Consider the following 23,409-nt stretch of genomic DNA (forward strand, 5'->3'; position numbering starts at 1 on the left):
ATATCATTTTAAAATATACCTTGCTGAAGAATGGATTAGTTGAATTCAACAATAGAGTGATCATTCACCTCTATCTTGTTCTTTGTCATTTTCTTTTCCCTATTTCAGTCAATGCATTCCTACAAAAATCCTCACAATACCAAGCATTTTATTTAATTTTTAAGATAACTTATTCTAAAGTTCATAGAACCAGATGTTTATACTTAAATTGTATTCAACACTTGTTTGATGAAAATTATTCGGAAAGCATGGAGAAAACAGTTAAATGCTGTTGAGAATTGAACTCAGGATTTCCTGTTTACGAGACAGGAGCTTTAACCACTAAGCCACAGCACCAACAGTAATAGTAAAAAATGTATAAAAAATCTATTGTTAATGATGGAAATTTGTTTTCTGCTATAAATTCTTCTTTATATGTATTTATATCTTAAACACGAAAAGATACTCAATCACTACGCAAGGATTAATATGTTTTAATAAAAAGGTACTCTTATAAAACCCAATTCCATTTCTTGAATTCTTTACAATTTTTTTTCATGAAGGTAATAATATTGCTCCAATCTAGGTAGACATTTCATCTACGTCTTTCTCATAGATATGTCTTTTTTTCATTTTGCAATAACAGTATTCATTCTATAATCTTGAAAATACTTGGGTTTTTATAAGGTTAAAGATGATCTGTTCAACAGTAAGATGAATCAGACTTTTATATTTTAATTGTATCGGAATAAGACCTAATGAAAATGATTTGTTATATAACAATGAGAAAAGCAAGGCACTGCTCAGAGTTGAACTCAGGATCTCCTGTTTACTAGACAGGCGCTTTAACCAGCTAAGCCACTGCACCCACTTGATTCTTTATTTTGAAACACTTTTCTTTATGGTGTTCAAGAGAATATTGCTTTTTCACTTTTATATTCTTTTCTAAGTTCACACACTTCTCTACTCAAACACTTAAGATGAATGAAGACTCTTCACTTATTCAAAAACACCTCTCTAATGTGAAGTTTACCCTATTCATATCATTTTAAAATATCCCTTGCTGAAGAATGGATTAGTTGAATTCAACAATAGAGTGATCATTCACCTCTATCTTGTTCTTTGTCATTTTCTTTTCCCTATTTCAGTCAATGCATTCCTACAAAAATCTTCACAATACCAAGCATTTTATTTAATGTTTAAGATAACTTATTCTAAAGTTCATAGATCCAGATGTTTATTCTTAAATTGTATTCAACATTTGTTGGATGTAAATTATTCGGAAAGCATGGAGAAAACAGTTAGGTTCTGCTGAGATTTGAACTCAAGATTTCCTGTTTATGAGAAAGGTGCTTTAACCACTAAGCCACAGCACCAACGTTAATAGTAAGAAATGCATAAATTATTCATTGTTGATGATGAAAATGTGTTTCCTGCTATAAATTCTTCTTTATATGTATTGTAATCTTAAACAGGAAAACATACTCAATCACTACGCAAGTATTAATATGTTTTAATAAACAGGTACTCTTATAAAACCCAATTTCATTTCTTGAATTCTTTACAATTTTTTTTCATGAAGGTAATAATATTACTCCAATCTAGGTAGACATTTCATCTACGTCTTTCTCATAGATATGTATTTTTTTCATTTTGCAATAACATTATTCATTCTATAATCTTGAAAGTACTTGGGTTTTTATAAGGTTAAAGATGATCTGTTCATCAGTAAGATGAATCAGACTTTTATATTTTAATTGTATCGGAATAAGACCTAATGAAAATGATTTGTTATATATTACAATGAGAAAAGCAAGGCGCTGCTGAGATTTGAACTCAGGATCTCCTGTTTACTAGACAGGCGCTTTAACCAGCTCAGCCACAGCACCCACTTGATTCTTAAATTTGAAACACTTTTCTTTATGGTGTTCAAGAGAATATTGCTTTTTCACTTTCATATTCTTTTCTAAGTTCACACACTTCTCTACTCAAACACTTAAGATGAATGAAGACTCTTCACTTATTCTAAAACACCTCTCTAATTTGAAGTTTACCCTATTCATATCATTTTAAAATATTCCTTGCTGAAGAATGGATTTGTTGAATTCCACAATAGAGTGATCATTCACCTCTATCTTGTTCTTTGTCATTTTCTTTTCCCTATTTCAGTCAATGCATTCCTACAAAAATCTTCACAATACCAAGCATTTTATTTCATTTTTAAGATAACTTATTCTAAAGTTCATAGAACCAGATGTTTATTCTTAAATTGTATTCAACATTTGTTTGATGAAAGTTATTCGGAAAGCATGGAGAAAAGAGTTAGGTGCTGTTGAGATTTGAACTCAGGATTTCCTGATTACGAGACAGGCCCTTTAACCACTAAGCCACAGCACCAACGTTAATAGTAAGAAATGCATACATAATTTATTGTTGATGATGAAAATGTGTTTCCTGCTATAAATTCTTCTTTATATGTATTGTAATCTTAAACACGAAAACATACTCAATCACTACGCAAGTATTAATATGTTTTAATAAACAGGTACTCTTATAAAACTCAATTTCATTTCTTGAATTCTTTAAAAAAAAAATCATGAAGGTATTATTATTGCTCAAATCTAGGTAGAAATTTCATCTACGTCTTTCTCATAGATATGTATTTTTTTTATTTGGCAATAACAGTATTCATTCTATAATCTTGAAAATACTTGTGTTTTTATAAGGTTTAAGATGATCTGTTCAACAGTAAGATGAATCAGACTTTTATATTTTAATTGTATCGGAATAAGACCTAATGAAAATGATTTGTTATATAACAATGAGAAAAGCAAGGAACAGCTCAGAGTTGAACTCAGGATCTCCTGTTTACTAGACAGGCGTTTTAACCAGCTAAGCCACAGCACCCACTTGATTCTTAATTTTGAAAACTTTTTCTTTATGGTGTTCAAGAGAATAATGCTTTTTCACTTTCATATTCTTTTCTAAGTTCACACACTTCTCTACTCATAAACTTAAGATGAATGAAAACTCTTCACTTATTCTAAAACACCTCTCTAATTTGAAGTTTACCCTATTCATATCATTTTAAAATATTCCTTGCTGAAGAATGGATTTGTTGAATTCCACAATAGAGTGATCATTCACCTCTATCTTGTTCTTTGTCATTTTCTTTTCCATATTTCAATCAATGCATTCCTACAAAAATCTTCACAATACCAAGTATTTTATTTAATTTTTAAGATAACTTATTCTAAAGTTCATAGAACCAGATGTTTATACTTAAATTGTATTCAACACTTGTTTGATGAAAATTATTCGGAAAGCATGAAGAAAACAGTTAAATGCTACTGAGATTTGAACTCAGGATTTCCTGTTTACGAGATAGGAGTTTTAACCACTTAGCCACAGCACCAACGGTAATAGTAAAAAATGCATAAATAATTTATTGTTGATGATGAAAATGTGTTTTCTGCTATAAATTCTTCTTTATATGTATTGTAATCTTAAACACGAAAAGATACTCAATCACTTCACAAGGATTCATATGTTTTAATAAACAGCTACTCTTATAAAACCCAATTTCATTTCTTGAATTCTTTACAATTTTTTTTCATGAAGGTAATAATATTGCTCCAATCTTGGTAGACATTTCATCTACGTCTTTCTCATAGATATGTACTTTTTTTCATTTTGCAATAACAGTATTCATTCTATAATCTTGAAAATACCTGGGTTTTTATAAGGTTAAAGGTGATCTGTTCAACAGTAATATGAATCAGACTTTTATATTTTAATTGTATCGGAATAAGACCTAATGAAAATGATTTGTTATATAACAATGAGAAAAGCAAGGCACTGCTGAGAGATGAACTCAGGATCTCCTGTTTACTAGACAGGCGCTTTAACCAGCTAAGCCACTGCACCCACTTGATTCTTTATTTTGAAACACTTTTCTTTATGGTGTTCAAGAGAATATTGCTCTTTCACTTTTATATTCTTTTCTAAGTTCACACACTTCTCTACTCAAACACTTAAGATGAATGAAGACTCCTCACTTATTCAAAAACACCTCTCTAATTTGAAGTTTACCCTATTCATATCATTTTAAAATATACCTTGCTGAAGAATGGATTAGTTGAATTTAACAATAGAGTGATCATTCACCTCTATCTTGTTCTTTGTCATTTTCTTTTCCCTATTTCAGTCAATGCATTCCTACAAAAATCCTCACAATACCAAGCATTTTATTAAATTTTTAAGATAACTTATTCTAAAGTTCATAGAACCAGATGTTTTTTACTTAAATTGTATTCAACACTTGTTTGATGAAAATTATTCGGAAAGCATGGAGAAAACAGTTAAATGCTGCTGAGAATTGAACTCAGGATTTCCTGTTTACGAGACAGGAGCTTTAACCACTAAGCCACAGCACCAACAGTAATAGTAAAAAATGCATAAAGAATTTATTGTTAATGATGAAAATTTGTTTTCTGCTTTAAATTCTTCTTTATATGTATTGTAATCTTAAACAAGTAAAGATACTCAATCACTATGCAAGGATTAATATGTTTTAATAAAAAGGTACTCTTATAAAACCCAATTCCATTTCTTGAATTCTTTACAATTTTTTTTCATGAAGGTAATAATATTGCTCCAATCTAGGTAGACATTTCATCTACGTCTTTCTCATAGATATGTCTTTTTTTCATTTTGCAATAACAGTATTCATTCTATAATCTTGAAAATACTTGGGTTTTTATAAGGTTAAAGATGATCTGTTCAACAGTAAGATGAATCAGACTTTTATATTTTAATTGTATCGGAATAAGACCTAATGAAAATGATTTGTTATATAACAATGAGAAAAGCAAGGCACTGCTCAGAGTTGAACTCAGGATCTCCTGTTTACTAGACAGGCGCTTTAACCAGCTAAGCCACAGCACCCACTTGATTCTTTATTTTGAAACACTTTTCTTTATGGTGTTCAAGAGAATATTGCTTTTTCACTTTCATATTCTTTTCTAAGTTCACACACTTCTCTACTCAAACACTTAAGATGAATGAAGACTCTTCACTTATTCAAAAACACCTCTCTAATTTGAAGTTTACCCTATTCATATCATTTTAAAATATCCCTTGCTGAAGAATGGATTAGTTGAATTCAACAATAGAGTGATCATTCACCTCTATCTTGTTCTTTGTCATTTTCTTTTCCCTATTTCAGTCAATGCATTCTTACAAAAATCTTCACAATACCAAGCATTTTATTTAATGTTTAAGATAACTTATTCTAAAGTTCATAGATCCAGATGTTTATTCTTAAATTGTATTCAACATTTGTTGGATGTAAATTATTCGGAAAGCATGGAGAAAACAGTTAGGTTCTGCTGAGATTTGAACTCAAGATTTCCTGTTTATGAGAAAGGTGCTTTAACCACTAAGCCACAGCACCAACGTTAATAGTAAGAAATGCATAAATTATTCATTGTTGATGATGAAAATGTGTTTCCTGCTATAAATTCTTCTTTATATGTATTGTAATCTTAAACAGGAAAACATACTCAATCACTACGCAAGTATTAATATGTTTTAATAAACAGGTACTCTTATAAAACCCAATTTCATTTCTTGAATTCTTTACAATTTTTTTTCATGAAGGTAATAATATTACTCCAATCTAGGTAGACATTTCATCTACGTCTTTCTCATAGATATGTATTTTTTTCATTTTGCAATAACATTATTCATTCTATAATCTTGAAAATACTTGGGTTTTTATAAGGTTAAAGATGATCTGTTCATCAGTAAGATGAATCAGACTTTTATATTTTAATTGTATCGGAATAAGACCTAATGAAAATGATTTGTTATATATTACAATGAGAAAAGCAAGGCGCTGCTGAGATTTGAACTCAGGATCTCCTGTTTACTAGACAGGCGCTTTAACCAGCTCAGCCACAGCACCCACTTGATTCTTAAATTTGAAACACTTTTCTTTATGGTGTTCAAGAGAATATTGCTTTTTCACTTTCATATTCTTTTCTAAGTTCACACACTTCTCTACTCAAACACTTAAGATGAATGAAGACTCTTCACTTATTCTAAAACACCTCTCTAATTTGAAGTTTACCCTATTCATATCATTTTAAAATATTCCTTGCTGAAGAATGGATTTGTTGAATTCCACAATAGAGTGATCATTCACCTCTATCTTGTTCTTTGTCATTTTCTTTTCCCTATTTCAGTCAATGCATTCCTACAAAAATCTTCACAATACCAAGCATTTTATTTCATTTTTAAGATAACTTATTCTAAAGTTCATAGAACCAGATGTTTATTCTTAAATTGTATTCAACATTTGTTTGATGAAAGTTATTCGGAAAGCATGGAGAAAAGAGTTAGGTGCTGTTGAGATTTGAACTCAGGATTTCCTGATTACGAGACAGGCCCTTTAACCACTAAGCCACAGCACCAACGTTAATAGTAAGAAATGCATACATAATTTATTGTTGATGATGAAAATGTGTTTCCTGCTATAAATTCTTCTTTATATGTATTGTAATCTTAAACACGAAAACATACTCAATCACTACGCAAGTATTAATATGTTTTAATAAACAGGTACTCTTATAAAACTCAATTTCATTTCTTGAATTCTTTAAAAAAAAAAATCATGAAGGTATTATTATTGCTCAAATCTAGGTAGAAATTTCATCTACGTCTTTCTCATAGATATGTATTTTTTTTATTTGGCAATAACAGTATTCATTCTATAATCTTGAAAATACTTGTGTTTTTATAAGGTTTAAGATGATCTGTTCAACAGTAAGATGAATCAGACTTTTATATTTTAATTGTATCGGAATAAGACCTAATGAAAATGATTTGTTATATAACAATGAGAAAAGCAAGGAACAGCTCAGAGTTGAACTCAGGATCTCCTGTTTACTAGACAGGCGTTTTAACCAGCTAAGCCACAGCACCCACTTGATTCTTAATTTTGAAAACTTTTTCTTTATGGTGTTCAAGAGAATAATGCTTTTTCACTTTCATATTCTTTTCTAAGTTCACACACTTCTCTACTCATAAACTTAAGATGAATGAAAACTCTTCACTTATTCTAAAACACCTCTCTAATTTGAAGTTTACCCTATTCATATCATTTTAAAATATTCCTTGCTGAAGAATGGATTTGTTGAATTCCACAATAGAGTGATCATTCACCTCTATCTTGTTCTTTGTCATTTTCTTTTCCCTATTTCAATCAATGCATTCCTACAAAAATCTTCACAATACCAAGTATTTTATTTAATTTTTAAGATAACTTATTCTAAAGTTCATAGAACCAGATGTTTATACTTAAATTGTATTCAACACTTGTTTGATGAAAATTATTCGGAAAGCATGAAGAAAACAGTTAAATGCTACTGAGATTTGAACTCAGGATTTCCTGTTTACGAGATAGGAGTTTTAACCACTTAGCCACAGCACCAACGGTAATAGTAAAAAATGCATAAATAATTTATTGTTGATGATGAAAATGTGTTTTCTGCTATGAATTCTTCTTTATATGTATTGTAATCTTAAACACGAAAAGATACTCAATCACTTCACAAGGATTCATATGTTTTAATAAACAGCTACTCTTATAAAACCCAATTTCATTTCTTGAATTCTTTACAATTTTTTTTCATGAAGGTAATAATATTGCTCCAATCTTGGTAGACATTTCATCTACGTCTTTCTCATAGATATGTACTTTTTTTCATTTTGCAATAACAGTATTCATTCTATAATCTTGAAAATACCTGGGTTTTTATAAGGTTAAAGGTGATCTGTTCAACAGTAATATGAATCAGACTTTTATATTTTAATTGTATCGGAATAAGACCTAATGAAAATGATTTGTTATATAACAATGAGAAAAGCAAGGCACTGCTGAGAGATGAACTCAGGATCTCCTGTTTACTAGACAGGCGCTTTAACCAGCTAAGCCACTGCACCCACTTGATTCTTTATTTTGAAACACTTTTCTTTATGGTGTTCAAGAGAATATTGCTCTTTCACTTTTATATTCTTTTCTAAGTTCACACACTTCTCTACTCAAACACTTAAGATGAATGAAGACTCCTCACTTATTCAAAAACACCTCTCTAATTTGAAGTTTACCCTATTCATATCATTTTAAAATATACCTTGCTGAAGAATGGATTAGTTGAATTTAACAATAGAGTGATCATTCACCTCTATCTTGTTCTTTGTCATTTTCTTTTCCCTATTTCAGTCAATGCATTCTTACAAAAATCTTCACAATACCAAGCATTTTATTTAATGTTTAAGATAAGTTATTCTAAAGTTCATAGATCCAGATGTTTATTCTTAAATTGTATTCAACATTTGTTGAATGTAAATTATTCGGAAAGCATGGAGAAAACAGTTAGGTTCTGCTGAGATTTGAACTCAGGATTTCCTGTTTATGAGAAAGGCGCTTTAACCACTAAGCCACAGCACCAACATTAATAGTAAGCAATGCATAAATTATTCATTGTTGATGATGAAAATGTGTTTCCTGCTATAAATTCTTCTTTATATGTATTGTAATCTTAAACAGGAAAACATACTCAATCACTACGCAAGTATTAATATGTTTTAATAAACAGGTACTCTTATAAAACCCAATTTCATTTCTTGAATTCTTTACAATTTTTTTTCATGAAGGTAATAATATTACTCCAATCTATGTAGACATTTCATCGACGTCTTTCTCATAGATATGTATTTTTTTCATTTTGCAATAACATTATTCATTCTATAATCTTGAAAATACTTGGGTTTTTATAAGGTTAAAGATGATCCGTTCAACAGTAAGATGAATCAGACTTTTATATTTTAATTGTATCGGAATAAGACCTAATGAAAATGATTTGTTATATATTACAATGAGAAAAGCAAGGCGCTGCTGAGATTTGAACTCAGGATCTCCTGTTTACTAGACAGGCGCTTTAACCAGCTAAGCCACAGCACCCACTTGATTCTTAAATTTGAAACACTTTTCTTTATGGTGTTCAAGAGAATATTGCTTTTTCACTTTCATATTCTTTTCTAAGTTCACACACTTCTCAACTCAAACACTTAAGATGAATGAAGACTCTTCACTTATTCAAAAAACCCTCTCTAATTTGAAGCTTACCCTATTCATATCATTTTAAAATATACCTTGCTGAAGAATGGATTAGTTGAATTCAACAATAGAGTGATCATTCACCTGTATCTTGTTCTTTGTCATTTTCTTTTCCCTATTTCAGTCAATGCATTCCTACAAAAATCTTCTCAATACCAAGCATTTTATTTAATTGTTAAGATAACTTATTCTAAAGTTCATAGAACCAGATGTTTATTCTTAAATTGTATTCATCATTTGTTTGATGAAAATTATTCGGAAAGCATGGAGAAAACAGTTAGGTGCTGTTGAGATTTGAACTCAGGATTTCCTGTTTACGAGACAGGAGCTTTAACCACTAAGCCACAGCACCAACGTTAATAGTAAGAAATGCATACATAATTTATTGTTGATGATGAAAATGTGTTTCCTGCAATAAATTCTTCTTTATATGTATTCTAATCTTAAACACGAAAACATACTCAATCACTACGCAAGTATTACTATGTTTTAATAAACAGGTACTCTTACAAAACTCAATTTCATTTCTTGAATTCTTTAAAAAAAAAATCATGAAGGTATTAATATTGCTCAAATCTAGGTAGAAATTTCATCTACGTCTTTCTCATAGATATGTATTTTTTTCATTTGGCAATAACAGTATTCATTCTATAATCTTGAAAATACTTGTGTTTTTATAAGGTTTAAGATGATCTGTTCAACAGTAAGATGAATCAGACTTTTATATTTTAATTGTATCGGAATAAGACCTAATGAAAATGATTTGTTATATAACAATGAGAAAAGCAAGGCACTGCTGAGAGTTGAACTCAGGATCTCCTGTTTACTAGACAGGCGCTTTAACCAGCTAAGCCACAGCACCCACTTGATTCTTAAATTTGAAACACTTTTCTTTATGGTGTTCAAGAGAATATTGCTTTTTCACTTTCATATTCTTTTCTAAGTTCACACACTTCTCTACTCAAACACTTAAGATGAATGAAGACTCTTCACTTATTCAAAAACACCTCTCTAATTTGAAGTTTACCCTATTCATATCATTTTAAAATATACCTTGCTGAAGAATGGATTAGTTGAATTCAACAATAGAGTGATCATTCACCTCTATCTTGTTCTTTGTCATATTCTTTTCCCTATTTCAATCAATGCATTCCTACAAAAATCTTCACAATACCAAGTATTTTATTTAATTTTTAAGATAACTTATTCTAAAGTTCATAGAACCAGATGTTTATACTTAAATTGTATTCATCACTTGTTTGAGGAAAATTATTCGGAAAGCATGAAGAAAACAGGTAAATGCTGCTGAGATTTGAACTCAGGATTTCCTGTTTACGAGATAGGAGCTTTAACCACTAAGCCACAGCACCAACGGTAATAGTAAAAAATGCATAAATAATTTATTGTTGATGATGAAAATGTGTTTTCTGCTATAAATTCTTCTTTATATGTATTGTAATCTTAAACACGAAAAGATACTCAATCACTACGCAAGGATTCATATATTTTAATAAACAGGTACTCTTATAAAACCCAATTTCATTTCTTGAATTCTTTACAATTTTTTTCATGAAGGTAATAATATTGCTCCAATCTTGGTAGGCATTTCATCTACGTCTTTCTCATAGATATGTACTTTTTTTCATTTTGCAATAACAGTATTCATTCTATAATCTTGAAAATACTTGGGTTTTTATAAGGTTAAAGATGATCTGTTCAACAGTAAGATGAATCAGGCTTTTATATTTTAATTGTATCGGAATAAGACCTAATGAAAATGATTTGTTATATAACAATGAGAAAAGCAAGGCACTGCTCAGAGTTGAACTCAGGATCTCCTGTTTACTAGACAGGCACTTTAACCAGCTAAGCCACAGCACCCACTTGATTCTTTATTTTGAAACACTTTTCTTTATGGTGTTCAAGAGAATATTGCTTTTTCACTTTCATATTCTTTTCTAAGTTCACACACTTCTCTACTCAAACACTTAAGATGAATGAAGACTCTTCACTTATTCAAAAACACCTCTCTAATTTGAAGTTTACCCAATTCATATCATTTTAAAATATCCCTTGCTGAAGAATGTATTAGTTGAATTCAACAATAGAGTGATCATTCACCTCTATCTTGTTCTTTGTCATTTTCTTTTCCCTATTTCAGTCAATGCATTCCTACAAAAATCTTCACAATACCAAGCATTTTATTTAATGTTTAAGATAACTTATTCTAAAGTTCATAGATCCAGATGTTTATTCTTAAATTGTATTCAACATTTGTTTGATGTAAATTATTCGGAAAGCATGGAGAAAACAGTTAGGTTCTGCTGAGATTTGAACTCAGGATTTCCTGTTTACGAGAAAGGTGATTTAACCACTAAGCCACAGCACCAACAGTAATAGTAAAAAATGCATAAAGAATTTATTGTTAATGATGAAAATTTGTTTTCTGCTATAAATTCTTCTTTATATGTATTGTAATCTTAAACACGAAAAGATACTCAATCACTACGCAAGGATTAATATGTTTTAATAAACAGGTACTCTTATAAAACCCAATTCCATTTCTTGAATTCTTTACAATTTTTTTTCATGAAGGTAATAATATTGCTCCAATCTAGGTAGACATTTCATCTACGTCTTTCTCATAGATATGTATTTTTTTCATTTTGCAATAACATTATTAATTCTATAATCTTGAAAATACTTGGGTTTTTATAAGGTTAAAGATGATCTGTTCATCAGTAAGATGAATCAGACTTTTATATTTTAATTGTATCGGAATAAGACCTAATGAAAATGATTTGTTATATATTACAATGAGAAAAGCAAGGCGCTGCTGAGATTTGAACTCAGGATCTCATGTTTACTAGACAGGCGCTTTAACCAGCTAAGCCACAGCACCCACTTGATTCTTAAATTTGAAACACTTTTCTTTATGGTGTTCAAGAGAATATTGCTTTTTCACTTTCATATTCTTTTCTAAGTTCACACACTTCTCTACTCAAACACTTAAGATGAATGAAGACTCTTCACTTATTCAAAAACACCTCTCTAATTTGAAGTTTACCCTATTCATATCATTTTAAAATATTCCTTGCTGAAGAATGGATTTGTTGAATTCCACAATAGAGTGATCATTCACCTCTATCTTGTTCTTTGTCATTTTCTTTTCCCTATTTCAGTCAATGCATTCCTACAAAAATCTTCACACTACCAAGCATTTTATTTCATTTTTAAGATAACTTATTCTAAAGTTCATAGAACCAGATGTTTATTCTTAAATTGTATTCAACATTTGTTTGATGAAAATTATTCGGAAAGCATGGAGAAAAGAGTTCGGTGCTGTTGAGATTTGAACTCAGGATTTCCTGATTACGAGACAGGTGCTTTAACCACTAAGCCACAGCACCAACGTTAATAGTAAGAAATGCATACATAATTTATTGTTGATGATGAAAATGTGTTTCCTGCTATAAATTCTTCTTTATATGTATTGTAATCTTAAACACGAAAACATACTCAATCACTACGCAAGTATTAATATGTTTTAATAAACAGGTACTCTTATAAAACTCAATTTCATTTCTTGAATTCTTTAAAAAAAAAATCATGAAGGTATTAATATTGCTCAAATCTAGGTAGAAATTTCATCTACGTCTTTCTCATAGATATGTATTTTTTTTATTTGGCAATAACAGTATTCATTCTATAATCTTGAAAATACTTGTGTTTTTATAAGGTTTAAGATGATCTGTTCAACGGTAAGATGAATCAGACTTTTATATTTTAATAGTATCGGAATAAGACCTAATGAAAATCATTTGTTATATAACAATGAGAAAAGCAAGGCACAGCTCAGAGTTGAACTCAGGATCTCCTGTTTACTAGACAGGCGTTTTAACCAGCAAAGCCACAGCACCCACTTGATTCTTAATTTTGAAAACTTTTTCTTTATGGTGTTCAAGAGAATAATGCTTTTTCACTTTCATATTCTTTTCTAAGTTCACACACTTCTCTACTCATAAACTTAAGATGAATGAAGACTCTTCACTTATTCAAAAACACCTCTCTAATTTGAAGTTTACCCTATTCATATCATTTTAAAATATACCTTGCTGAAGTATGGATTAGTTGAATTCAACAATAGAGTGATCATTCACCTCTATCTTGTTCTTTGTCATTTTCTTTTCCCTATTTCAATCAATGCATTCCTACAAAAATCTTCACAATACCAAGTATTTTATTTAATTTTTAAGATAACTTATTCTAAAGTTCATAGAACCAGATGTTTATACTTAAATTGTATTCAACACTTGTTTGATGAAAATTATTCGGAAAGCATGAAGAAAACAGTTCAATGCTGCTGAGATTTGAACTCAGGATTTCCTGTTTACGAGATAGGAGCTTTAACCACTTAGCCACAGCACCAACGGTAATAGTAAAAAATGCATAAATAATTTATTGTTGATGATGAAAATGTGTTTTCTGCTATAAATTCTTCTTTATATGTATTGTAATCTTAAACACGAAAAGATACTCAATCACTTCACAAGGATTCATATGTTTTAATAAACAGGTACTCTTATAAAACCCAATTTCATTTCTTGAATTCTTTACAATTTTTTTTCATGAAGGTAATAATATTGCTCCAATCTTGGTAGACATTTCATCTACGTCTTTCTCATAGATATGTACTTTTTTTTATTTTGCAATAACAGTATTCATTCTATAATCTTGAAAATACCTGGGTTTTTATAAGGTTAAAGGTGATCTGTTCAACAGTAAGATGAATCAGACTTTTATATTTTAATTGTATCGGAATAAGACCTAATGAAAATGATTTGTTATATAACATTGAGAAAAGCAAGGCACTGCTGAGAGATGAACTCAGGATCTCCTGTTTACTAGACAGGTGCTTTAACCAGCTAAGCCACAGCACCCACTTGATTCTTAAATTTGAAACACTTTTCTTTATGGTGTTCAAGAGAATATTGCTTTTTCACTTTCATATTCTTTTCTAAGTTCACACACTTCTCTACTCAAACACTTAAGATGAATGAAGACTCTTCACTTATTCAAAAACACCTCTCTAATTTGAAGTTTACCCTATTCATATCATTTTAAAATATACCTTGCTGAAGAATGGATTAGTTGAATTCAACAATAGAGTGATCATTCACCTCTATCTTGTTCTTTGTCATTTTCTTTTCCCTATTTCAGTCAATGCATTCCTACAAAAATCTTCACAATACCAAGCATTTTATTTAATGTTTAAGATAACTTATTCTGAAGTTCATAGAACCAGATGTTTATTCTTAAATTGTATTCAACATTTGTTTGATGAAAATTATTCGGAAAGCATGGAGAAAACATTTAGGTGCTGCTGAGATTTGAACTCAGGATTTCCTGTTCACGAGACAGGCACTTTAACCACTAAGCCACAGCACCAACGTTAATAGCAAGAAATGCATACATAATTTATTGTTGATGATGAAAATGTGTTTCCTGCTATAAATTCTTCGTTATATGTATTGTAATCTTAAACACGAAAACATACTCAATCACTACGCAAGTATTAATATGTTTTAATAAACAGGTACTCTTATAAAACCCAATTTCATTTCTTGAATTCTTTACAATTTTTTTCATGAAGGTAATAATATTGCTCCAATCTAGGTAGACATTTCATCTACGTATTTCTCATAGATATGTATTTTTTTCATTTTGCAATAACAGTATTCATTCTATAATCTTGAAAATACTTGGGTTTTTATAAGGTTAAAGATGATCTGTTCAACAGTAAGATGAATCCGACTTTTATATTTTAATTGTATCGGAATAAGACCTAATGAAAATGATTTGTTATATAACAATGAGAAAAGCAAGGCGCTGCTGAGATTTGAACTCAGGATCTCCTGTTTACTAGACAGGCGCTTTAACCAGCTAAGCCACAGCACCCACTTGATTCTTAAATTTGAAACACTTTTCTTTAGGGTGTTCAAGAGAATATTGCTTTTTCACTTTCATATTCTTTTCTAAGTTCACACACTTCTCTACTCAAACACTTAAGATGAATGAAGACTCTTCACTTATTCAAAAACACCTCTCTAATTTGAAGTTTACCCTATTGATATCATTTTAAAATATACCTTGCTGAAGAATGGATTAGTTGAATTCAACAATAGAGTGAACATTCAACTCTATCTTGTTCTTTGTCATTTTCTTATCCCTATTTCAGTCAATGCATTCCTAAGAAAATCTTCACAATACCAAGCATTTTATTTAATTTTTAAGATAACCTATTCTAAAGTTCATAGAACCAGATGTTTATTCTTAAATTGTATTCAACATTTGTTTGATGAAAATTTTTCGGAAAGCATGGAGAAAACATTTAGGTGCTGCTGAGATTTGAACTCTGGATTTCCTGTTTACGAGACAGGCGCTTTAACCACTAAGCCACAGCACCAACGTTAATAGTAAGAAATGCATACATAATTTATTGTTGATGATGAAAATGTGTTTCCTGCTATAAATTCTTCTTTATATGTATTGTAATCTTAAACACGAAAACATACTCAATCACTACGCAAGTATTAATATGTTTTAATAAACAGGTACTCTTATACAACCCAATTTCATTTCTTGAATTCTTTACAATTTTTTTCATGAAGGTAATAATATTGCTCCAATCTAGGTAGACATTTCATCTACGTCTTTCTCATAGATATGTATTTTTTTCATTTTGCAATAACAGTATTCATTCTATAATCTTGAAAATACTTGGGTTTTTATAAGGTTAAAGATGATCTGTTCAACAGTAAGATGAATAAGACTTTTATATTTTAATTGTATCGGAATAAGACCTAATGAAAATGATTTGTTATATAACAATGAGAAAAGCAAGGCGCTGCTGAGATTTGAACTCAGGATCTCCTGTTTACTAGACAGGCGCTTTAACCAGCTAAGCCACAGCACCCACTTGATTCTTAAATTTGAAACACTTTTCTTTATGGTGTTCAAGAGAATATTGCTTTTTCACTTTCATATTCTTTTCTAAGTTCACACACTTCTCTACTCAAACACTTAAGATGAATGAAGACTCATCACTTATTCAAAAACACCTCTCTAATTTGAAGTTTACCCTATTCATATCATTTTAAAATATACCTTGCTGAAGAATGGATTAGTTGAATTCAACAATAGAGTGAACATTCACCTCTATCTTGTTCTTTGTCATTTTCTTATCCCTATTTCAGTCAATGCATTCCTACAAAAATCTTCACAATACCAAGCATTTTATTTAATTTTTAAGATAACTTATTCTAAAGTTCATAGAACCAGATGTTTATTCTTAAATTGTATTCAACATTTGTTTGATGAAAATTATTCTGAAAGCATGGAGAAAAAAAGTTAGGTGCTGCTGAGAATTGAACTCAGGATTTCCTGTTTACGAGACAGGCGCTTTAACCACTAAGCCACAGCACCAACGTTAATCGTTAGAAATGCATACATAATTTATTGTTGATGATGAAAATGTGTTTCCTGCTATAAATTCTTCTTTATATGTATTGTAATCTTAAACACGAAAACATACTCAATCACTACGCAAGTATTAATATGTTTTAATAAACAGGTACTCTTATAAAACTCAATTTCATTTCTTGAATCCTTTAAAAAAAAAAATCATGAAGGTATTAATATTGCTCAAATCTAGGTAGAAATTTCATCTATGTCTTTCTCATAGATATGTATTTTTTTCATTTGGCAATAACAGTATTCATTCTATAATCTTGAAAATACTTGTGTTTTTATAAGGTTTAAGATGATCTGTTCAACAATAAGATGAATCAGACTTTTATATTTTAATTGTATCGGAATAAGACCTAATGAAAATGATTTGTTATATAACAATGAGAAAAGCAAGGCACTGCTGAGAGTTGAACTCAAGATCTCCTGTTTACTAGACAGGCGCTTTAACCAGCTAAGCCACAGCACCCACTTGATTCTTAAATTTGAAACACTTTTCTTTAGGGTGTTCAAGAGAATATTGCTTTTTCACTTTCATATTCTTTTCTAAGTTCACACACTTCTCTACTCAAACACTTAAGATGAATGAAGACTCTTCACTTATTCAAAAACACCTCTCTAATTTGAAGTTTACCCTATTCATATCATTTTAAAATATACCTTGCTGAAGAATGGATTAGTTGAATTCAACAATAGAGTGATCATTCACCTCTATCTTGTTCTTTGTCATTTTCTTTTCCCTATTTCAATCAATGCATTCCTACATAAATCTTCACAATACCAAGTGTTTTATTTAATTTTTAAGATAACTTATTCTAAAGTTCATAGAACCAGATGTTTATACTTAAATTGTATTCAACACTTGTTTGATGGAAATTATTCGGAAAGCATGGAGAAAACAGTTAAATGCTGCTGAGAATTTAACTCAGGATTTCCTGTTTACGAGACAGGAGCTTTAACCACTAAGCCACAGCACCAACAGTAATAGTAAAAAATGCATAAAGAATTTATTGTTAATGATGAAAATTTGTTTTCTGCTATAAATTCTTCTTTATATGTATTGTAATCTTAAACACGAAAAGATACTCAATCACTACGCAAGGATTAATATGTTTTAATAAACAGGTACTCTAATAAAACCCAATTTCATTTCGTGAATTCTTTACAATTTTTTTCATGAAGGTAATAATATTGCTCCAATCTAGGTAGACATTTCATCTACGTCTTTCTCATAGATATGTATTTTTTTCATTTTGCAATAACAGTATTCATTCTATAATCTTGAAAATACTTGGGTTTTTATAAGGTTAAAGATGATCTGTTCAACAGTAAGATGAATCAGACTTTTATATTTTAATTGTATCGGAATAAGACCTAATGAAAATGATTTGTTATATAACAATGAGAAAAGCAAGGCACTGCTCAGAGTTGAACTCAGGATCTCCTGTTCACTAGACAGGCGCTTTAACCAGCTAAGCCACAGCACCCACTTGATTCTTAAGTTTGAAACACTTTTCTTTATGGTGTTCAAGAGAATATTGCTTTTTCACTTTCATATTCTTTTCTAAGTTCACACACTTCTCTACTCAAACACTTAAGATGAATGAAGACTCTTCACTTATTCAAAAACACCTCTCTAATTTTAAGTTTACCCTATTCATATCATTTTAAAATATCCCTTGCTGAAGAATGGATTAGTTGAATTCAACAATAGAGTGATCATTCACCTCTATCTTGTTCTTTGTCATTTACTTTTCCCTATTTCAGTCAATGCATTCCTACAAAAATCTTCACAATACCAAGCATTTTATTTAATGTTTAAGATAACTTATTCTAAAGTTCATAGATCCAGATGTTTATTCTTAAATTGTATTCAACATGCGTTTGATGTAAATTATTCGGAAAGCATGGAGAAAACAGTTAGGTTCTGCTGAGATTTGAACTCAGGATTTCCTGTTTACGAGAAAGGCGCTTTAACCACTAAGCCACAGCACCAACGTAAATAGTAAGAAATGCATAAATTATTCATTGTTGATGATGAAAATGTGTTTCCTGCTATAAATCCTTCTTTATATGTATTGTAATCTTAAACAGGAAAACATACTCAATCACTACGCAAGTATTAATATGTTTTAATAAACAGGTACTCTTATAAAACCCAATTTCATTTCTTGAATTCCTTACAATTTTTTTCATGAAGGTAATAATATTACTCCAATCTAGGTAGACATTTCATCTACGTCTTTCTCATAGATATGTATTTTTTTCATTTTGCAATAACATTATTCATTCTATAATCTTGAAAATACTTGGGTTTTTATAAGGTTAAAGATGATCTGTTCAACAGTAAGATGAATCAGACTTTTATATTTTAATTGTATCGGAATAAGACCTAATGAAAATGATTTGTTATATAACAATGAGAAAAGCAAGGCACTGCTCAGAGTTGAACTCAGGATCTCCTGTTTACTAGACAGGCGCTTTAACCAGCTAAGCCACAGCACCCACTTGATTCTTTATTTTGAAACACTTTTATTTATGGTGTTCAAGAGAATATTGCTTTTTCACTTTCATATTCTTTTCTAAGTTCACACACTTCTCTACTCAAACACTTAAGATGAATGAAGACTCTTCACTTATTCAAAAACACCTCTCTAATTTGAAGCTTACCATATTCATATCATTTTAAAATATACCTTGCTGAAGAATGGATTAGTTGAATTCAACAATAGAGTGATCATTCACCTGTATCTTGTTCTTTGTCATTTTCTTTTCCCTATTTCAGTCAATGCATTCCTACAAAAATCTTCTCAATACCAAGCATTTTATTTAATTTTTAAGATAACTTATTCTAAAGTTCATAGAACCAGATGTTTATTTTTAAATTGTATTCAACATTTGTTTGATGAAAATTATTCGGAAAGCATGGAGAAAACAGTTAGGTGCTGTTGAGATTTGAACTCAGGATTTCCTGTTTACGAGACAGGCGCTTTAACCACTAAGCCACAGCACCAACGTTAATAGTAAGAAATGCATACATAATTTATTGTTGATGATGAAAATGTGTTTCCTGCTATAAATTCTTCTTTATATGTATTCTAATCTTAAACACGAAAAAAACTCTATCACTACGCAAGTATTAATATGTTTTAATAAACAGGTACTCTTATAAAACTCAATTTCATTTCTTGAATTCTTTACAATTTTTTTTCATGAAGGTAATAATATTGCTCCAATCTTGGTAGACATTTCATCTACGTCTTTCTCATAGATATGTACTTTTTTCATTTTGCAATAATAGTATTCATTCTATAATCTTGAAAATACCTGGGTTTTTATAAGGTTAAAGGTGATCTGTTCAACAGTAAGATGAATCAGACTTTTATATTTTAATTGTATCGGAATAAGACCTAATGAAAATGATTTGTTATTTAACAATAAGAAAATGCAAGGCATGGTGAGAGATGAACTCAGGATCTCCTGTTTACTAGACAGGCGCTTTAACCAGCTAAGCCACAGCACCCACTTGATTCTTAAATTTGAAACACTTTTCTTTATGGTGTTCAAGAGAATATTGCTTTTTCACTTTCATATTCTTTTCTAAGTTCACACACTTCTCTACTCAAACACTTAAGATGAATGAAGACTCTTCACTTATTCAAAAACACCTCTCTAATTTGAAGTTTACCCTATTCATATCATTTTAAAATATACCTTGCTGAAGAATGGATTAGTTGAATTCAACAATAGAGTGATCATTCACCTCTATCCTGTTCTTTGTCATTTTCTTTTCCCTATTTCAGTCAATGCATTCCTACAAAAATCTTCACAATACCAAGCATTTTTTTTAATGTTTAAGATAACTTATTCTAAAGTTCATAGAACCAGATGTCTATTCTTAAATTGTATTCAACATTTGTTTGATGAAAATTATTCGGAAAGCATGGAGAAAACATTTAGGTGCTGCTGAGATTTGAACTCAGGATTTCCTGTTTACGAGACAGGCGCTTTAACCACTAAGCCACAGCACCAACGTTAATAGTAAGAAATGCATACATAATTTATTGTTGATGAGGAAAATGTGTTTCCTGCTATAAATTCTTCTTTATATGTATTGTAATCTTAAACACGAAAACATACTCAATCACTACGCAAGTATTAATATGTTTTAATAAACAGGTACTCTTATAAAACTCAATTTCATTTCTTGAATTCTTTACAATTTTTTTCATGAAGGTAATAATATTGCTCCAATCTAGGTAGACATTTCATCTACGTCTTTCTCATAGATATGTATTTTTTTCATTTTGCAATAACAGTATTCATTCTATAATCTTGAAAATACTTGGGTTTTTATAAGGTTAAAGATGATCTGTTCAACAGTAAGATGAATCAGACTTTTATATTTTAATTGTATCGGAATAAGACCTAATGAAAATGATTTGTTATATAACAATCAGAAAAGCAAGGCGCTGCTGAGATTTGAACTCAGGATCTCCTGTTTACTAGACAGGCGCTTTAACCAGCTAAGCCACAGCACCCACTTGATTTTTAAATTTGAAACACTTTTCTTTATGGTGTTCAAGAGAATATTGCTTTTTCACTTTCATATTCTTTTCTAAGTTCACACACTTCTCTACTCAAACACTTAAGATGAATGAAGACTCTTCACTTATTCAAAAACACCTCTCTAATTTGAAGTTTACCCTATTCATATCATTTTAAAATATACCTTGCTGAAGAATGGATTAGTTGAATTCAACAATAGAGTGAACATTCACCTCTATCTTGTTCTTTGTCATTTTCTTATCCCTATTTCAGTCAATGCATTCCTACAGAAATCTTCACAATACCAAGCATTTTGTTTAATTTTTAAGATAACTTATTCTAAAGTTCATAGAACCAGATGTTTATTCTTAAATTGTATTCAACATTTGTTTGATGAAAATTATTCGGAAAGCATGGAGAAAACATCTAGGTGCTGCTGAGATTTGAACTCAGGATTTCCTGTTTACAAGACAGGCGCTTTAACCACTAAGCCACAGCACCAACGTTAATAGTAAGAAATGCATACATAATTTATTGTTGATGATGAAAATGTGTTTCCTGCTATAAATTCTTCTTTATATGTATTGTAATCTTAAACACGAAAACATACTCAATCACTACGCAAGTATTAATATGTTTTAATAAACAGGTACTCTTATATAACCCAATTTCATTTCTTGAATTCTTTACAATTTTTTTAATGAAGGTAACAATATTGCTCCAATCTAGGTAGACATTTCATCTACGTCTTTCTCATAGATATGTATTTTTTTCATTTTGCAATAACAGTATTCATTCTATAATCTTGAAAATACTTGGGTTTTTATAAGGTTAAAGATGATCTGTTCAACAGTAAGATGAATCAGACTTTTATATTTTAATTGTATCGGAATAAGACCTAATGAAAATGATTTGTTATATATTACAATGAGAAAAGCAAGGCGCTGCTGAGATTTGAACTCAGGATTTCCTGTTTACTAGACAGGCGCTTTAACCAGCTAAGCCACAGCACCCACTTGATTCTTAAATTTGAAACACTTTTCTTTATGGTGTTCAAGAGAATATTGCTTTTTCACTTTCATATTCTTTTCTAAGTTCACACACTTCTCTACTCAAACACTTAAGATGAATGAAGACTCTTCACTTATTCAAAAACACCTCTCTAATTTGAAGTTTACCCTATTCATATCATTTTAAAATATTTCTTGCTGAAGAATGGATTTGTTGAATTCCACAATAGAGTGATCATATGGCTGAGATACCCGCCACCCCCTCCCGACGCAATCCCCAAGGATGGGAAACAGAAACGGTTCTGAACTTTTGGAAGGCGGGAGGGAGTGACCCTCCCGGCCGTATTTATTAAAATATGAAACAAAATCAAAACATTAAAATAACAGTTTCATATTATGTACAATTTCATTTCCACATTACGATGTTTGGCTAACCTTAACATATTTCTAATACAAAGGTTCTCCTAGCTGAACTAACATCCTACAAAACATTTAACTTGAAATTGTACATCCTAACGTTAAGGGCCAACGGCAAGGTCGTAACCGGTGTCAGATCCCTAAACCAGAATTACCCCCCCCACTTGGGAGGGGCGACCGCACAGAGGCTGTACCTCAAATGCATCTACCAATTTCCCTTGACTTGACGGGGGCCCCAATGAACTCAACGCCATTTAAAGGTCGTCCGAGGACTCGTGTGAGGTGTCTAGAAGGTAGCGTAAACCCCCTCCCCACCCCACACAACTTACCACATCTGCCGTCGCAGGTGTCCTGGCCCCGGGAAATTCCCCAGGAGGGGCCCGTAGCCCCTCCTATCAAGGAAGGGGCCTTGACCGCCTTTCCTTTTCTTTCGGCGGCCCATCCTTAGAAGGGACCGCCTCCCCGTTGAGGGGCCAATGGCCACCTCCCCCGGGCGCTCCCATCCGTAATGGGTGACGCCCCCCCATAGGGATCTTCCAATTACTGCTCACCGATCATGACCTTACCGCCCGACCAAAATAAATACGACAATTAACTAAATTACTAAAGTAAAAAGACAACCATAACTACTTCACGTATGATTACTGATCAACACTAGTGCAAAACTTTATTCGAAAAACATACTCTAAATGATCATTCTCTTTATTGCATATACAAATGACACGTCAATCATCACAACCTGTA

General features: G+C 30.7%; 15 non-coding genes across 15 annotated transcripts; all 15 read right to left on the reverse strand.

Annotated features, from left to right (window-relative positions):
* Nucleotides 1-1,794: 1,794 nt before the first annotated feature.
* Nucleotides 1,795-1,868, reverse strand: TRNAT-AGU (transfer RNA threonine (anticodon AGU)). Its single transcript has one exon. It is a non-coding gene; the product is annotated as a tRNA-Thr (tRNA).
* Nucleotides 1,869-4,342: 2,474 nt separating this feature from the next.
* TRNAT-CGU (transfer RNA threonine (anticodon CGU)) lies at nucleotides 4,343-4,415 on the reverse strand. Its single transcript has one exon. It is a non-coding gene; the product is annotated as a tRNA-Thr (tRNA).
* Nucleotides 4,416-5,873: 1,458 nt separating this feature from the next.
* Nucleotides 5,874-5,947, reverse strand: TRNAT-AGU (transfer RNA threonine (anticodon AGU)). The gene has a single exon. It is a non-coding gene; the product is annotated as a tRNA-Thr (tRNA).
* Nucleotides 5,948-8,933: 2,986 nt separating this feature from the next.
* TRNAT-AGU (transfer RNA threonine (anticodon AGU)) lies at nucleotides 8,934-9,007 on the reverse strand. The gene has a single exon. It is a non-coding gene; the product is annotated as a tRNA-Thr (tRNA).
* A 944-nt stretch (nucleotides 9,008-9,951) lies between these two features.
* Nucleotides 9,952-10,025, reverse strand: TRNAT-AGU (transfer RNA threonine (anticodon AGU)). The gene has a single exon. It is a non-coding gene; the product is annotated as a tRNA-Thr (tRNA).
* A 1,966-nt stretch (nucleotides 10,026-11,991) lies between these two features.
* On the reverse strand, nucleotides 11,992-12,065 carry TRNAT-AGU (transfer RNA threonine (anticodon AGU)). Its single transcript has one exon. It is a non-coding gene; the product is annotated as a tRNA-Thr (tRNA).
* Nucleotides 12,066-14,538: 2,473 nt separating this feature from the next.
* TRNAT-CGU (transfer RNA threonine (anticodon CGU)) lies at nucleotides 14,539-14,611 on the reverse strand. Its single transcript has one exon. It is a non-coding gene; the product is annotated as a tRNA-Thr (tRNA).
* Nucleotides 14,612-15,047: 436 nt separating this feature from the next.
* TRNAT-AGU (transfer RNA threonine (anticodon AGU)) lies at nucleotides 15,048-15,121 on the reverse strand. Its single transcript has one exon. It is a non-coding gene; the product is annotated as a tRNA-Thr (tRNA).
* A 944-nt stretch (nucleotides 15,122-16,065) lies between these two features.
* On the reverse strand, nucleotides 16,066-16,139 carry TRNAT-AGU (transfer RNA threonine (anticodon AGU)). The gene has a single exon. It is a non-coding gene; the product is annotated as a tRNA-Thr (tRNA).
* Nucleotides 16,140-16,575: 436 nt separating this feature from the next.
* TRNAT-CGU (transfer RNA threonine (anticodon CGU)) lies at nucleotides 16,576-16,648 on the reverse strand. Its single transcript has one exon. It is a non-coding gene; the product is annotated as a tRNA-Thr (tRNA).
* Nucleotides 16,649-19,630: 2,982 nt separating this feature from the next.
* On the reverse strand, nucleotides 19,631-19,703 carry TRNAT-CGU (transfer RNA threonine (anticodon CGU)). The gene has a single exon. It is a non-coding gene; the product is annotated as a tRNA-Thr (tRNA).
* A 945-nt stretch (nucleotides 19,704-20,648) lies between these two features.
* TRNAT-CGU (transfer RNA threonine (anticodon CGU)) lies at nucleotides 20,649-20,721 on the reverse strand. The gene has a single exon. It is a non-coding gene; the product is annotated as a tRNA-Thr (tRNA).
* A 436-nt stretch (nucleotides 20,722-21,157) lies between these two features.
* On the reverse strand, nucleotides 21,158-21,231 carry TRNAT-AGU (transfer RNA threonine (anticodon AGU)). Its single transcript has one exon. It is a non-coding gene; the product is annotated as a tRNA-Thr (tRNA).
* Nucleotides 21,232-21,666: 435 nt separating this feature from the next.
* Nucleotides 21,667-21,739, reverse strand: TRNAT-UGU (transfer RNA threonine (anticodon UGU)). Its single transcript has one exon. It is a non-coding gene; the product is annotated as a tRNA-Thr (tRNA).
* Nucleotides 21,740-22,177: 438 nt separating this feature from the next.
* TRNAT-AGU (transfer RNA threonine (anticodon AGU)) lies at nucleotides 22,178-22,251 on the reverse strand. Its single transcript has one exon. It is a non-coding gene; the product is annotated as a tRNA-Thr (tRNA).
* Between the last annotated feature and the right edge of the window lie 1,158 nt (nucleotides 22,252-23,409).

Source organism: Lissotriton vulgaris, chromosome 12 (assembly GCF_964263255.1).
Source record: "Lissotriton vulgaris chromosome 12, aLisVul1.2, whole genome shotgun sequence".
NCBI classification, from domain to species: Eukaryota; Metazoa; Chordata; class Amphibia; order Caudata; family Salamandridae; genus Lissotriton; species Lissotriton vulgaris.